General features: G+C 44.8%; 1 protein-coding gene across 1 annotated transcript in view; it reads right to left on the bottom strand.

Moving 5' to 3' along the window:
* LOC144824333 (uncharacterized) overlaps positions 1–16,516 on the bottom strand; it is a 610,480-nt gene that overhangs the window by 240,023 nt on the left and 353,941 nt on the right. The window lies entirely within an intron of this gene.

Below are 16,516 nucleotides of genomic sequence, written 5' to 3'. Positions count from 1 at the left end.
GGAGAGGGATAAAGAAAGAGTGAAGGTGAAGAGTAGGAAAAAGGAGGAGGATATTTAATAAAACTGTAGTACACTATATAGTTCTTGTAAGAGATCAAGTTAAAAATGTCTAAGCTACCCCAGCATGTATTATTTATATTTTTTAGGTTTTGCCAAACAGTTTTGTCTGAGATAGAAGGAAAATGGACTGAACCTAGAGAAGATAATAGTCTATTGCATGACTTGCTATCTTTTAAAACGTTTTAACCAAAAAAGAGTACAAGCTCTTTCAGTTCTGGCAGGCTACGACTCACAGTGCCCAGCCTCTGCCCTTTAGAAATAGCAGATTGGCACATATGTGCAACAGTGCTCAATTTCTGTTTAGCAAACCGAATAAACACTTTGTGACTTGGCAGGCCGCTTCATTTTTGAAGAATGAAGATGTTATTCATCACTGTATCACTGCATGATATGTCCCACCACTGACAGTAAAGTGGCAAACCCCATGCCACCGTCACAGACTAGGGTGGCCTGTGTGGGGGACCTGGCTAAGCCAGTATCAACCTCAGTACCCAATGAGAACCCAACTTCACTTTTGGGTGTGCTACTACTCTCTGGAGGATTACTACTTGGAGAACTAGGGGGTGCTGTAGTAGTGGGAGGAGTAATTTCCTTATCGCTGGCCTTGGGTCAATCAGAATCATATTTCTTGTGGCCTTGCTTTTTACAAACAAAGCAATAAGGTTTCTTTCAAGGGGAAGAAGGAGTTTGGGGTCCACCCCAGAGGAAGACTTTTGGGGACCCTCAGATGACTTCTCTTTAGATTTATCCCCACCTTTCTCTTAGGTTTTGGAAGTATGTTTGTTGTGGTCACCACCACCACCTTGATTCTTTTGTTTAACTTTGGTTGTGACCCATGTATCTGCCTTCTTTCCCAATTCGTGGGGAGAAATCAGATCCGAGTCCACCAGATACTGGTGCATAAACTGGTTCTGACAAATATTAAGGATCTTCTTCCTCATAATCATACTTTACAATCCTAAGTAGTCATGCACTTTGCTGCCATGGAGCCAACCTTCCAGAGCCTTTGTGGCACTATTCACAAAATCTACCCAGTCCTGGGTTTGTGCTTTCACGGTGTCTCTGACCTTAATCATGTATTGCTCAGTGGGTAAGCCAAACTCATCAATGAGATCACTGTTCAAAACTGAGTAATTATCAGCATCCCCTTCTCTAACAGTGAGGAACTTATCTCTACCTTTGCCAGCAGAGGAAAGCCACAAGATAGCTGCCCACTGCTCTCGGGGGACCCTCTGTACTTTGCAGGCCCTTTCTAAAGCAGTTATCCAATTGAGTATGTCATCCCCAACATGGTAGGGAGGGACTATCTTGTTCAGGTTCCTATGGTCAAAAGAAGTACCCTAGGGAACTTGTTGCTGCCACCATGGGACTCCAGTCCCAATTTCTTCCTAGCTCTCTGGACTTCAAGGGGCTCTTTGTAAAGGACCAACTGCTCTTGACTGAGCCTAAGCCTAGCTTTCTCAAGTTAAAGAAGTTGATATTTCCTATCCAAAGCATTGTCCCTCTTCCTAGATATGAGGTCCCCATAGACAGTCCTGAGCGATTGGATTCTGCAGTGGAGGACCTAGACCTCCTTGGTCTACTCTGCACCCTCCCGGGAGGAACAAAGGGGGCCTCCTCAAGGCCACCTGCAGTATCCTCTGGGAGATCTATGTTATCCAGGTGGGAGACAGTTGGCTCCTCCTGATCAGGGTTTGATTCAAGGTCAAAGAGAGGCTCCCCTCCTGGCTTATTTTCGTTCCCATGCCCACCCATTTTCTCCTGTTCATCTGGCACACTAGTTTTCAGGAGTACAGTAAGGCCTCTGGAGACATTGGGTGTTGGCACCTTTCCCTGTCTTCAACTTTCTAGAGGCACACAGTGCTTTCAGTTCTTGTAACAAAAGTTCACTGTATCTAGCCATCAGAGAGCCTCTGGCATCTACTTTGGAAGACATACTAAGTGTGGTGTGGTGCTGTACCTACCTAACCTAGTGGGAACGAAACTCTCTGAGGTTGGAGAAAGGGTGTGTTAGACCCTTGACTTACCCAACCCTAAGTTCAGTTGAACTTACTATTCTAAGCTTGTATTATATGTGGCAAGTATTAGTGATGGTTTTTCAATTAATCAACACAAAGATTTATCTTGTAAAACAATGCACGCTTTAATCTCACGCTGCCACCAATGTGAGAAGCTGGCCTGGTATATGAAGTCCTCTTATGTAAGTGGGCACCTTACAGCAGTCCAGACAACCCTTAAGGTGATTTAAAGAGGTCTTAGACAACCTTAGAAAGCTCTCCAAGTGGTAAATGTGGAGAGCAGTCTTTAGGCACAATGCACACAATACTTTAACATGCAATACACAGTGGACCCCACGGGGGGACCAAACTATATACTAAGAAAGTGGTATACGAACAACGACTAGGGTCAAGACGATGTTGAGAGGACGTAGACGTGCAGGGGACTCACTCAAAAGTGTTTACACTATTAAGTCTTTTGCTACCTATAATAAATTCCTCTGACATAAACATAGGCATCCATTAATCAAAATCCTACTTTTTGAGAAATTAAAACTTAGGTCCAGATTTAGAGTTTGGAGGATAACCTCCTCACACAAATGGCAGAGTCAGGTGGAACATCAGCTTTCTGCTCACACTTTAACCATACTTAAATTGCCATATCCATGATTGGCACATTCAAACTTGCCTGTAAGTCCCTATTACATGGTGTATAAAGTACACCCAAAGCCTAGTAGTTAATATTATCTGTGAACTGTACCAGGTATTGTACCATCCACTAATGTGACATGGAAAATATGCCTTCAGGCCTATCATTGTAGCCTAACTGCTGCAGTTCAAATCAGCAGTACACCTGTTAAAATAACCCCCTTTGATAGGTAAAAACCTCCCATTTTGCCAGAGTGCAGATTAAAATGATAGTCACCTTATTGATCTCCTTGCTCGATTACCCGGCCGAAGCACTTGAGAAGTCATAAACGTATAGCTCACCGACTACCTGAAACAAAACCCCCTTCTCAACACTTCTCAATCAGGATTCATTCAAACAACTGCACTGAGACCATGCTGATCACCGCCACAGATGACATCAGAACTCTCCTTGACTGCAGAGAAACTGTGGCCAGATCCTACCTTGCCTCTCTGCTGCATTTGACACCATCTCCCTCCACACCCCCATCGACATACTCTTCATCATGGGATACAAAAAACTGCCCACAATAATATGCACACAGAGTATCCGGCTGCCCACCTTCACCTACGACCCCAAGGACATCATATGCTGAGTACCCTAAGGATCATCCCTCAGCCCCATCCTGCTTAACACCTACATGACCCCTCTCGCAGACCTCATCGGATCCCACGGCTTCAGCATAATCTCGTACACAGATGACACTCACCTAATGCTCATGAGGATCCCCTCCAATGCCAGAACCAACTTCTACAGTGCCATGACCAATGTTGATAACTGGATGAGAAACAACTGCCTCAAACTAAACTCCGACAACAAAGTAGTACTGATTTCTCGATTGAACACTTCTGTATGTGACCACAGCTGATGGCCAGCAGAACTCAGACCAACACCCACACCAACAGACCACAAACACAACCTAGCCATCATCCTCAACAGTGAACTAACCATGAAACAACAAGTTAAGACCGTCACCCCCTCCTGCTTCAATATCCTTTGCATGCCCCACAGAATCTTCAGATGGATGCCAAACACCAGAAAGACTGTCACCCAGCCCCTTGTCTCCAGCTGCCAAGCCTACGGCAATGCTCTCTATGCCGGCAACTCCCCCCAGCTCCTCAGATGACTCCACACCATACAGAATGCTACAGCCAGGCTCATTCTGGATCTCCACAAATGGACCCACATCACCCCCACCCTCAGAAACCTGCACTGGCTCCCCATCCAGAAAAGATGACAGTTCAAGATCCTCATGCACGCCTAAAAAGCTCTACACGATCGATCAAGGTCCAGCCGACATCAACCATTGACAAGACATCTGAACTCTGCCTCCCTTGCATTTGCACACACCCGCCTTATCCGTCACATCTGCAACGGGGTGGTTCTTCTCCTATATTATTGCCAAAACGTGGAAGAGCTTGCCTCTTGACCTCCCAACAGCACCCTCCATGGTGGACTTCAGGAAGAAACTCAAGACCTGACTCTTCGACAGATACATAGCACCCGCAGTGCCCAGATAACCCTAGTGGTGATAGTGCTGCATTTTATAAATGCTGATTGATTGATTGATTAATTGATTGATTGATACTGTTAACTCGGGAGAGGGACCAGTTAGAAAAATAATTGAACAACTGGGTTTAATAGTTATGAAAATCCAATTCAATGGTGAAGTCAGATATTTACCAAAGATTAAGGATAAATATGTTTTAGAAAGTTACTCTTTACCTACCTGAACTGTCAGAAAGCTAATTAGCATAAGCCTCTGCCAACTCGCATCCTGTGCCCAAGCCTGAATAGGGGTGAATGAAGTGTGGCATGCCTTCTATGTGCAAATTAAAAGCTGACCTGAATAGGCAGATATTAGTCCTCTCAGTTCAATAGAATATGCAGGATGGGGGCTGTCCGCCTCCTTTTTAAAGCACAGTGCTAAATCTGCTTGACAGGTCTGTTGAACTACATGTAACCTATTGGGGGCACTTGAAAGGGAGATAACAGGATGTTAAGACTATTCTTGGGGAGGCCCTGTATGGTTGCTGAACGATTTCTGTCCCTGGGCTTGTCGTGGGTACAGTACCTACTTAAAACTGGATTTTAGTTTTAGATGTGGGGGGGAGCTAAGAATAACACAGTACAAGTTTAGTGTGGTCAAAGACATTCAGTACTTTGAAAAAGCCCTTACACAAGGCATGTTGGGCCTGTTTGTGGTAAGGTAAACAGAAACCACTGAAAATGTGGGTACGAATGGATCTGGGAATTTGTACCTCAGTTAGGGTGGGACCACAAAATCACCCAGCCACTAGCTAGTGCCAGGCATACGTGTGGCACCTTCAAGCACCTATTTCAGACCACTTTCTGGAACTGCTGAGGATCAGAAGAGGACTGGACCTGCTTTGTATTACTTGAGAGGAGTCCTGAAGGACTGGTTGTGCTTCATCCTTTAACCAGGATCAGTGGCGTAACAAAACTTGAGGGGCCGGCAGCCCAAACCATCACCTACCACTTTGCCCCACCACCCAAAAATCTGGCATATTTTGATTTGAAACCTCCAACATTTAAATGAAATGCCTCTATATTGTCTTTATCAACATTCTAATGAGAAAGTGGGAAACCCTCATAACATATAAGCTACGCCATTTGTAACAATAATGTCAAAAGCAGATAATTTAACTGAGGCAGTAATCAGAACAATGCCAAGGAGCGATCCTATTGTCTCAGGAACTGCAGCAATCAGAACAATGCCAAGGAGAGATCCTATTGTATCAGGAACTGCAGCAATCAGAACAATGCCAAAGAGTGGTCCGATTGTATCAGGAACTACCTATGGCTGAAGAATAACTATGAAGGGTCTAATTAGAATTGACATTAATGAACAATAACAGGAAACTTTGAAAGTCAAACCCAAACCAGCAATTCCATAAAAACTTGAGTGAATCAATGATGGCTGGTGCCATTTGAAAGTGGTAGGGCATAAATGTTCCGTGAGAGAGCACCGTGGCGTGCAAGTACAGCGAGCGAGCCCAAACAATTAAAGGAGTGTTCGGAGGGGGTTCTCCCCACGAGAACATTTTGAAAAAAGAGTGGGTCAATGGTGCATTTTCAAGCAAATTTAAGAAGCAAGGTTAATAAAGCAATTGTGAAAGTGCAGTAATTACAATAATAAAGGGATGTCATATAACAACAACATGGTAGCTGCTTATTCAGTATAATCACAGAGCTTCATAACAGACGTCAAGCTACAATGCTGAGAAGCTGACACATTTTTTTAATTTAAACTGCAAACAACTAAATAAACAACTAAACAGGTCACAAACTAGCAGCATTCAAGAAGAAATGTTATGATTAACGTATAGTTCACTTTCTGTAGACAAAATCTAGAGAAGTAGTCACTTTGCACTTCAAAAGTGTTAATGTTTATATAGCGGGAACGCCACCCAAGCGTATTAGCGCGGCTGACTTTACATGAGCGCGCCAGTCAGTACACACAGAGGACACAATCGGTATCAGTCAGGTCAAGTGAGGGGCCCTCACCTGACCTGAGAGCTGGCCTGGCCTGCAGTTTCAGAGGCAGTCATGAGCAGGCAGCAGAAGGTAGGGCAAGGCTAGCCAGGCATGGGCTAGTAATAAAGTACATTTTGGCAGGTGACGGTCCTTCTTAGTCTCTGGAGTGGCGTAGAATGGCTAGGTCCTCTGATGCCTCACCTCGCTCACAGGTCTCATGGCTCATACGCACTTTTAATTGCAGCCGCATGACAACAAATTCAATCTGGCATTGGTCACCAGTCCCTGCCCCACCCCGAAGACCGCGTAGACGTGTGACGCAGAGGCCAAAAAGCGCCGCACGCACCCACGCACGCTGCCACCCACCCACCATTTAATTATTAAAGACCCACAGAGGCTGGCCGGAGCCAGGGCACCATTTAATTACTGAAGACTCTCTGAGGCCAGGCCGGGGCCCAGGCGTGCGATGTGCGTGCGCACTATTTAATTTATTTGTGCACCATTTAATTCATGATGACGAGGCTTGCAGAGTGAGAGGGCCCCTGGAGCACGGGAGCTGCGGGGGCCTGTGTTACGCCCCTGACCAGGATAAAGGAGTAGACTCCAGCTGTTAGTTGACAGAGCTGTGTGACTGCAGGCAGACAGCAAGCTGCAAGAGGCATTTTCCTGTTAGTACTGAGCTGACCGGTGGAATTGGGACCTCAACCAGAACCTAATGTTGGCCTTTGCCTGACATCCTGTGCATCTAAGCGTTTTCCCGAAGGTTCAGGAGGCTTTAGAAGTGTAATTCTGTAAATGTTTGGGCAGCAGAACAAAATTTGAAAACTTTTCCTCCAGACCAGTGGGACTTAGACACTTTTTAAAACTTTCAGATTTTCTGAATTTTACTGGGACCAATCCACTTGGTGTATCCCATACAGGTTCCATCATCATCAGCCTGCTCCACCATTGCCTATCAGTGACACTTTTTTGGGCATTATTTCTACTTAAAACTTTACAAATTCATACCTCCAGTTCATCTTATTGAATTTTTTTCCATTTTGGTGTCATTTTATTTATTACATTTTGCTCCATTTTTCATATTCGGCTTGGGTTTTTTATTGTTTCACATTTAGGGGACGATTCTGATGTCGGACGGACTCAGGTCCATCCGACATCGGTCAGGAGCTGTACCAGACCGACCTACTGTAGTCAGTTATGGCCCTGCAAGTACGATACGACCGAACCCTGTTCAGATGCATTCTTATGCTTCACAATGGAATGATTGTGCAACAGCAAGGTGCCTGCCACCGGGTGCAGGGATCAATGGAGGGGCACCATCAGTTTCCGTCTGCCTTTGCGTGCCAGACACACCGGCACGAAAAGGCAGTAAAAAACTGCCATCATACTCCCTCGGTCGTCAAGAAGCGACCGGGGAAGAACTAGAGGATTTCCATATGGCCCATCGTAGGCCATCCGGAAATCCGAGTCAGATTCCTTTCCGACAGAGCCCAACGGAATGGCTCGGTCGGAAAGGACTCTGGCCGACACGTTCCGATTCGGTCGGAAGGGCTCCGAACATTGTTCGGAGCCCTGCCGACCGGAATCAGAATCGGCCCCTTAGACTTTATTACTATTTTGGGGCTGCCTAAATACTTTCTACATTGCCCTGAGTTAAGCCTCTCTGCTCTGTGTCATAATCACCGAGGGGTTGAGCTTGGATTCATTTGTGACTTTGAGGGTTCACATTGACAATGGTGGTGATCCTTCTGTGAAGTGGGCAGTCACCTTCCCCAAATAATAATCCAATTTCCTGCAGTTGGGAATGACCAGCTGTTGGGCCTGGCCTTTTTTGAAGGGTTATCCCCACAGTTTTCACTTTCTTCCTCCAATTTTATTGACCTTCTTATTGTTGGCTGTAGGACTCTGGGAACTTTACCACTTCTAATCAGTGCTAAAGTGCAAGTGCTCTTACACCTAAAGCACGGTATGATTGGTTTAAACTTGTTTGGCATATTTAATTTACTTATAAGTCCCATTTAAAGTGGTATCCCATATACCTGTAATTTAAATGCTACCAGTAGGCCTGCAGTGCAGATTGCATCACCCACAGAAGTGGCCTTTTGATCCTGTCCAGTTTGCTGCCACATTGACTTAGCACTTATAACTACTTGCTAGGCCTTAAACTTGCCATTTACCACATGTAGGTCACCCCTAAGATAGGCCCTAGGTAGACCTATGAGCAGTGTGCTGCTGTGCAAGTAAAAGATAGGACATGTGCCTTTATTGTGTGGCATGTCCTTGTAGTGACAGACAGCCTATTTTGTTTCTCACTACTCTCATAGGCTAGCATTGGGAATTACCTTGTATATGTTTAAGTGGTAATTCCTGATCTGAAAGGAGTAGCACTATCATGTTTGGTATGCTAAGTATGGGAGTGATAAATCATGCTTACTGGTGTAGATGGATTTTTATTACTATTTTAGATATGGCACTTTTAAAAAGTGGCCATTTCTCTGTGCTTATAATTCTTGTGCTTTGCAGCCTGACTCCAATCCACATCTGAGCCTGGTTGACAGCTGCACCTTGTGCATACTTTCCAGACAGCTATCACCCAGGAGAGGTTGGGTGCATCTGCATACTGACAGTCTTCCTGGGCTGAGAGAGATGAAGGCACGGTGCACTTACATTTGCATAAGCTGGGTCCTGCCATCGCACACAGGTCTGATTTACCCCTACTGTACGTCTGGGGCCAGGGAAAGGTTGGAAGGGGGTGTTGTGCACTTCTAAGGTTTCTTTTGATGTCACCTTTACATCAGAGACATTTGGAGTATAAGTACCGGGGCTCTGACCCTATGCTTTTAGAGCACATTTCGAACTAGGACTGACCCTCTGTCAGAGGGAATTGCTGTGCTACTGGACTGCTCTTCTGATTTGGCCCTGCCACCTGTTACTTGCTGGGTGGCCTAAAGGACTCACTGGATTGGTTGTCTGTTTGATGCCCTGCTGCCAGCTTCTCCGTGATTCAGGTTTGCTGGAGGACTGCTATCCACCAGGAATAACTGCCATTTGGACAGCTCACTTGTTGTGCTGGTCTGCTACCTGTGGGCTGAGGAAAAGACTGCCTCTCTGTAAATCTACCTAACGTGCTGGCCTGTTGCCCTGTCTACTTGCCCTGTGCACCCACAGTGCTCTCTAGGGACTGGGTGGCATGTCCCCGTTCTAGTCATTCTGAAACTACCTTAGCATGTGGAGCGCTGGTTTCAGCGCAGCTTGTATTTTGGGAACGTCTGCAAGGGTTCTACATTTCTTGGGAGCTCTCTCGGTCAGCATGTGGATAGTGATGGGTGTTGATCTTTGAACCAGCGGGGGTTGAGTACCCTGCCTTCTCTGCAGGAGTAGTGCCCTTTTTCCTCAAAACAACCAGAACGTGTGTAGCTCTGCATCGCATCTCTGAACACAGCGTGGGGCACTCTGACCCTGCCGCTGCTTGCTACAAGTGCTCAGAAGGCTCATGTTCCATGCACCAGCATCTCAAGCCCCACCACTGTGTGATGCCGAGAGTACTCCAGATTGCCGAGTTCCGGTGTTGGTGCCTGCAGGAATAATCTGTCTGCCCAACAAAAACGTCACTAGTACTGCACCAGAGCCCCTCCTTGCTGCAGAGGACGTTTAGCTCTGGTCAGAAGAGACCTTGGTAATGGTGAAAAAGTTACTGGGCTTGGTAGCTGCACCGTGCAGTCACACAGCAGCTGCTGTTAAGAGCTGTGTGTGGGTACCTAGTAAGGTGTCCCACATGGCCCAAAGTGTTGCTCCCCTTTGCCTGCAAATACCTTGAGGCATTCATTTGATCATCGCCATACAGGGTGTGACTTTGACGAAGGCCCCCTGGAGGAAATCCCTTCAACTACCATATTACGTGCGATTGGCACATGGGTGCCTCTGAGCCCTTCACTTATGTTTAATTACCATATTGCTGGTAGTGGGTGCACTGGCATTTCTGTGTCCAACTTTACCATTCCTAATAACCGCATAAAGCTTAATGAGAGCGCAGGAGAGCTGTGCTCTCTGTTTTGTATGGTAACTTTCAGTGCTTTATATGTTTCAGTGGAGTATGGTGATTTCTGTGCGTTCCTTTCATAACCAAACTTTTGCAGTTTATGCCCTGGGGTCCTAATAGTTGTTATTTTAATCCTTATATTGTTAGGATAACGTGTATTCTTTCAGGATTGTATAACATGCAGAGTATTGTTGATTCATGTGCTCATTCATAACCTGCGCATTTCTTGCCCTGATATTAGAACGTGAGAATTGGCATAGTATGCATAGTTTTCATGATTCTGTTAATTTGGTCTATGTGTTATATATAATATACAATATATTTTATATAATCCTGTGTGGAGTCCCTTTTATGGTGTATTTATTGTGTTATTAGAGTGGGTGTGTTGTGCAAACCCTTTACACCTTGCCTCTGGGGATAAACCTGACTGCTCTGTGCCAAGCTACCAGGGGGTGAGCACAGGTTATCTTGGTTGTGTAGCTTGCACTGATTGGAGAGGTGGGTTCTGTCTGGCTTAGACGCATACCTTAGCCACCCAGAAACACAATTTTCTTACATTGGTAGCAGCATTTGAGTGATACCACAGTAACCTATTATTGCAGTACAACTCTGCACTTAGACCATTATGTGTTTTCTCCTCTTCTCTCATTGATCATGTTTTTGTTTACTTCTGCCTCGTCTTCTTAAACCTGGGAATGTTGTTGTTGAACTTGTGCTTTTGTACCTTTCCAGAATGGGTCCTACCTTGGATCTCGACTCCACAGTCCCTTACTAAAGGAGAGAGTTGAAGAACTTCTGCAAGGAGAGAGGGTTGCCTGTGAAAAAGAGGTCTACAGAGCGGAACCTGCAGAAAGCCCTCTATGTTTATGAGGAAGCATAGTGGTTAAAGGCAGCAGAGAATCAGGAGGGTGATGACTCTGGGGAGGAGTCTGAGGAGGAGACCCTGATGTCAGTGAGGTCTCTGAGTGGGAAGGTTCCAAATCAGAACACTATGAAGGGAGTAGCCCTGAAGGAGGAGGGTGAACATGACCAAGCAGGGATGTCCATAAGCCTGGGTGGTGAAAAAACTATGCTCCACAAAGGGGAGCAGATTTTTTTCCCACCGCTCGTGCACTTCAATGTCAAGTTGGTGAAAATACACCTCCTGGTGAGATTTTTCCTAACACGCGCTTGCCAATGTCTAGTTGGTAAAAGCACAAGCAAGGGAAATCAGCCTACCGGCGAGATTTCTCAACGCAGCCGGTCGAGTTTCTCATTGTGAGATGTTGAGTATGCTCGCAACTGCTCGTTTTCAGAAACCTTCAATTCGCATTGAGAATGCTGCTGCGCGGAAGGAAAATCTACCTGAGAAGCAGAAAGAAAGCAGCGCTCTTTTCTGCTGTGCGTGGTGCCGTTCCTATGATTTTCCAGCATGGGACAATTACCTGGTACTGAAAATCACAGCAAACCTATGGCCTTAAGGCACTCCGCTGCATGTGGAATTCTATGTAGCCCAGCAGAGGTTTTATGTCACTTTGCGGCAGAACTCAGCGAACTCCGCCCAGGCTTAGATGCCAGTAGACAGAGAGGACACCATAGATAGGGAGTCCTTTCCTGGGTCTAGTGCCGAGAGTAGTGTCACCTCCCATTCCCTATCTCCTAAGGAATTCAAGGATAGACAGGCTGGGAGAGATCTGACGTTACGGCTGGCCCACCTGGCTGTGTAGGAGAGAAGGCTCTGGAGAGGATGGTGGAGGCTGAATGGGCCTTCACCAGAGAGAAACTAGCTCTTGAGGAGAGGTTGGCCCATTAGCATAGTTTTACAGTTCTAGACTCACCAGCATTGCACGTGGTGGTCCAGTGGTGGAGGTCCAGCAGGTGGAGGACCAGTGGTGGCAGCAATATCGAGTACAGTGTTAAAAGTACCATCTCTTAAAAAAAGAGAGGAACCCTTTGGAACTCAAAGGACTAGGGTTTAATATGAATTCTAAAATAAGTGTCCTCTGGGAGTGATTAGATTCCAGCTTTACAATATTTCTTCACAGACACCCTTTCATTCACCCCACAACCATTACACATTTAAGTAAAAATAAAAATTGAAAAAAATACTTTTATCTCACAGTACGGTGCCCATAATTAGCTACATTGATAATGAGACACAACTCAAGTAAGAAACACCCAACGCTCGTTTTCACAGACCGATGGTTATACAGTACCAAGATCTAGTTTTTAGTCATCTTGACATCTGTTATGAATAGAGTTGCCGTCACTAGCTATACCCAGAGATTATAATCCCTCTGTCTGATACTGGAAAGGCGATATTGTAAGATAATGGACATCAAGTCCTCTCTAGAGTTCAGGCCATTCTGGACAGTGTTTAGTTTACAAATATACCACAGTCCCTCAGTTTTCTTTTCTTTTCCGCTCTCAATCTACCCGAAATGCTGATGAAGTTTGATACATTAGGGTGATTGTGTGTAGCATTTTTGTATTGGTTATGGTACCTAATGACAAAATCTAATGTCTTTGTTATCTCTCATGTTGTGTTTTTAATTAATTTTTTGTAAAATTATCAATTTTATCGTGTGGTGTGTTCTTGATGGAGAAGAAACGTTCCACTTTTCTCTATATATGATTTGTTTTTAATCTTGTACGCATTTTTAATATAGTCAGCATATCAATGCATCAGTTGTAGGTTTCTGTGCCAATACTGTTGGTGTTAACAGTGTTCCCTTTTACTTAAATGTGTAAAGGTTGTGGGGTGAATGAAAGGGTACCTGTGAACACTGTGAAGCTAGAATCTAAGCACTCCCAGAGAGCCCCTATTTTAGAATTAAAATACCACCCACATACCCACAGGCTTGGTACCTAGCATCAAGGTGGGGGAGTACATAGATGAGTGGTTTCAGGAGTCTGAGAAAGCACTGGCAGTGTGCAGGATCCTGAGGCAGACTGGAAAATTGGCCTGGAGTATTATATTCCTCAGGATGGGAGGGTTGCCCTACTGGCCCCAGAAGGGGGTGACTGATAGAGGCACACCCCCATGAAAGAGACTCTGATAAGAAGGTATGGCTTCTCCCCTGAACAGTAGAAGTTGAGGTTCAGGGGCAGCCGAAAGCTGTCTCACTAGTCTTGGGAGGAATTTGTGGAGGATTCTTTGGAAAGCATTGAATGGATGGGTGAAGGGTAGAACAGTAAACACTTTTGAAGGGCCATACGCATGTTCTGTTGTTGTTTTCCAGTGCTACGCCAACACCTGTTAAAGTGTAAGTTCTCTGAACCCAGGGACCTTGCAAAGAAGGCAGACCTCTGGAGTATGGCCAGGTTAGGCTTTTGAGAGTGAACCTAAAGGGAGTGGCTCAGGTGCCTCCCAACCGAGGACACTGGATGTGCATAGTTGTCCAGACAGTTCCCAATGTAGTGGGTGGCTACATGGTCCCAGGCTCCTTCTATGCATAGAGTGAGATGTGGCGGTGGTTGAAGTCCTAGGGTGCCCTATTCACAGTACCAGCTCCTGGGGAGTACCCCAAGGGGGTCCCGGGAAGGAAGCCTAGTCTGTACCAGGAGACCATCCACTGAGGGGGACCCCATAGTGTCAAGAGAATGCAGACTGGTGTCTGGCAGTATCACTGAGGAGAGGAGGGCACAGCAGCCCAGATGGATGAGTTTGAGGGAGTGAGAGGCCTCTCTACTAACTTCTGTTCTCCCAAAGAGCACAGACCCAGGGTTGGAGAACCGGGTTCAGGGTACCACTTTTGACCTGGAGGATGAGGTAAGAGATATCAGAGTCCCTACATTTTTGCCCTGTGGTCGTACCACTCCTCCTAAGAATGAGGGGTCGGAGAGGGAGAAATGACACACTTCTGACCCCTATGCAACCCAAGGGTACAGACCCTGGGCTGGAAGACCAGTTGCAGGGTAGAACCCCATAACTGGTGGGTTATCTTTGGTGTGTAATGTATTTGCCCTGACGCGTGGTGGGTTCTGCCTGGGTTAGGTGCACAACCTAGCCAACCAGAACCCCCATTTCATTTATAACACTAGCAAATGAATGTTTCTAAATCAGAACTTAGAACAGAATTTACACATCCTCAATTCTAGATACTTCTAACCTGAATTCTGAGTGCCTGATTCACAAATGTAACTTACACTTTTGAGTAAGTTTACACTTTGGAGTAAATGTATTACTTTCAGTATTAAAAAACTCCAAGAGTAAACTTATTACAAAAGTGTAAGTTACATCTCTCCAACCCCAGAGTTTAGCAATTGGCTTACTCTTGTATAGGTGGGTGACATCCCATCCTAAACTCCTGCCTGACTCTCCCTAAACCCTGTTACTCCTCCCTCATCTCACCCCCTTTAGGAATAAGTGTGTTCCTTTTCTTGCCCATTCCCCTGTGTCCCTCCCATGTTTGCTACCAAACCCTATTCTTACGTGTGCGGAAACTCTGTCGTCTGCCAAAGAACTCCACACACATGTGGATAGGTTAAACTTACATTTTGTAGTATGTTTTGTAGTACTAACAATGCTCTACAAAGTACAGTTTATGAATCAGGTCCGTCATCTATTTTTAGATCGATTTTTCGATGCATGAAATTCATTAATTCAATAGCTCAATGGTAAATGATAACAGAACATAAATAATAAAAACTCATTTTGCACTCGTACTCATAGAGTTTAACCATAGACTAAAGTATAATAATTACCTCAAACCATTCATCAGCAAGAAAAAAATAACAGGAATACAAAAAAACAGACCCAAGCCTTTGCTGAAGGGCTTGGTCTTGCAAACCTGTTGATGGCTCTTTGGGTCATGTCACTTCTGAACGTGGAAGAGTGTTTGCATCTTGGATGAATGTGTGTGTTTGGCAGAGGTGGCTTTCAGGTCTTTTGGTGGGCTGGGCCCGCTGGGTTTCAGAGCCGATAGTTATTAAAAATGAACTTTGAAACAAGTTCTTATCAGGCCCTGTGTTCATGTTGGTGCCTACAATGTCCTTAAATCATTGATACATTTCTTCAACAATAATTGTAAAAGATGTTAAAGTAATCCATGTCTGTGATTTAGCTTCTAAATATATATTACACGTTTAAAACTCCAGGGAATGCAAGATTAAGTGAGCTGCTCCAGGATTTTGAGTGTTTCTGTATTTTTAGCGTAGCATAATATTCTTGTTTATGGCCAGATGTATCAATATTGGAATTTGTGATTCCATAAAAGTGAATTTTACCGATTCGCTATTATGAAATCAAAAATGCAATATATGTAGGTTTGGCAATAATAATTGCAATTCCTACATATTTCGTATTTGCGAGTCGCAAATTGCGATTCACAAATAAGGAATGGCTTCCCATTAATTCCTATGGGCCTAGAGCACTATAGGAATGAATGGGAATTGCATGCACAATTTGCGAGTAGGTACTCGCATATTGTGCATGCAATTTCAAGGGTGCAAGGGTGCCAAATGGACATCCTGTTGCACCCCTAAAATATGCATGTGTGCACATGTGGCCCACAAACATGCCCTAAGGGTATGTATGTACTCCACTTGGCACCTAGAAAATGCAAAAAAGTGCTTTTTTCTTGGAATTCGCAAATTACCACCATCTTGTAGTTGGTGGTAATTTACGATTTCTTAAAGCCAGGTTGCGATTTTTTTTGCTTCCTGCATAGCATTTAAGGAATCGCAAACTGTGATTCCTTAAATACATTCACAACATAGGTAATGGCAAAATGTGCGATTCCCTATTTGACGAATGCCTTTTGGGATGATACATCCCAAAAGGCTTTATCCCGTTCGCAAACGGGATGATTCTGCAAATCTGTGCATTTGCGAACGGGATACATCTGGCCCATAGTGCCTATTTTGAACTGAGCCACCATGGTTAAGAGATCTGGAGCTCAGTCTTAAAGCAATGTGATTTTCTCACAGGGCATGTAAGTGCATCTGAAAGTTCAGAATACAAGATTCTCCAATCCTTGGCCTCTCAGCAGAGTGCACAGAGCACTAATCAGGTATTCCAGTTGCAATTGTGATTCTGTAAATATGTGTGTTAAGAAGGAAAACAGTTGTGAACATATTGACACAGTGAAAGTAAAAGAAGCTGCAGTTGAGAAGTGAGGGCCTTGTGTATTTGGGTAAGTGGTGAGGGAAGGAAATGTGAGGAAGTGCATTCAAGACATAGTGAAAAGAAGGTGCTAAAGAGGAAAGAGAATAGGTGTAAGATACACCGATGGACAGGATGTGAATAGAAAA

The sequence above is a fragment of the Lissotriton helveticus genome, chromosome 3_1, assembly GCF_964261635.1.
Source record: "Lissotriton helveticus chromosome 3_1, aLisHel1.1, whole genome shotgun sequence".
Taxonomy (NCBI): Eukaryota; Metazoa; Chordata; class Amphibia; order Caudata; family Salamandridae; genus Lissotriton; species Lissotriton helveticus.
The sequence above is the reverse complement of the archived record's forward strand: the minus strand, read 5'-3'. Positions and strand labels throughout refer to the sequence as shown.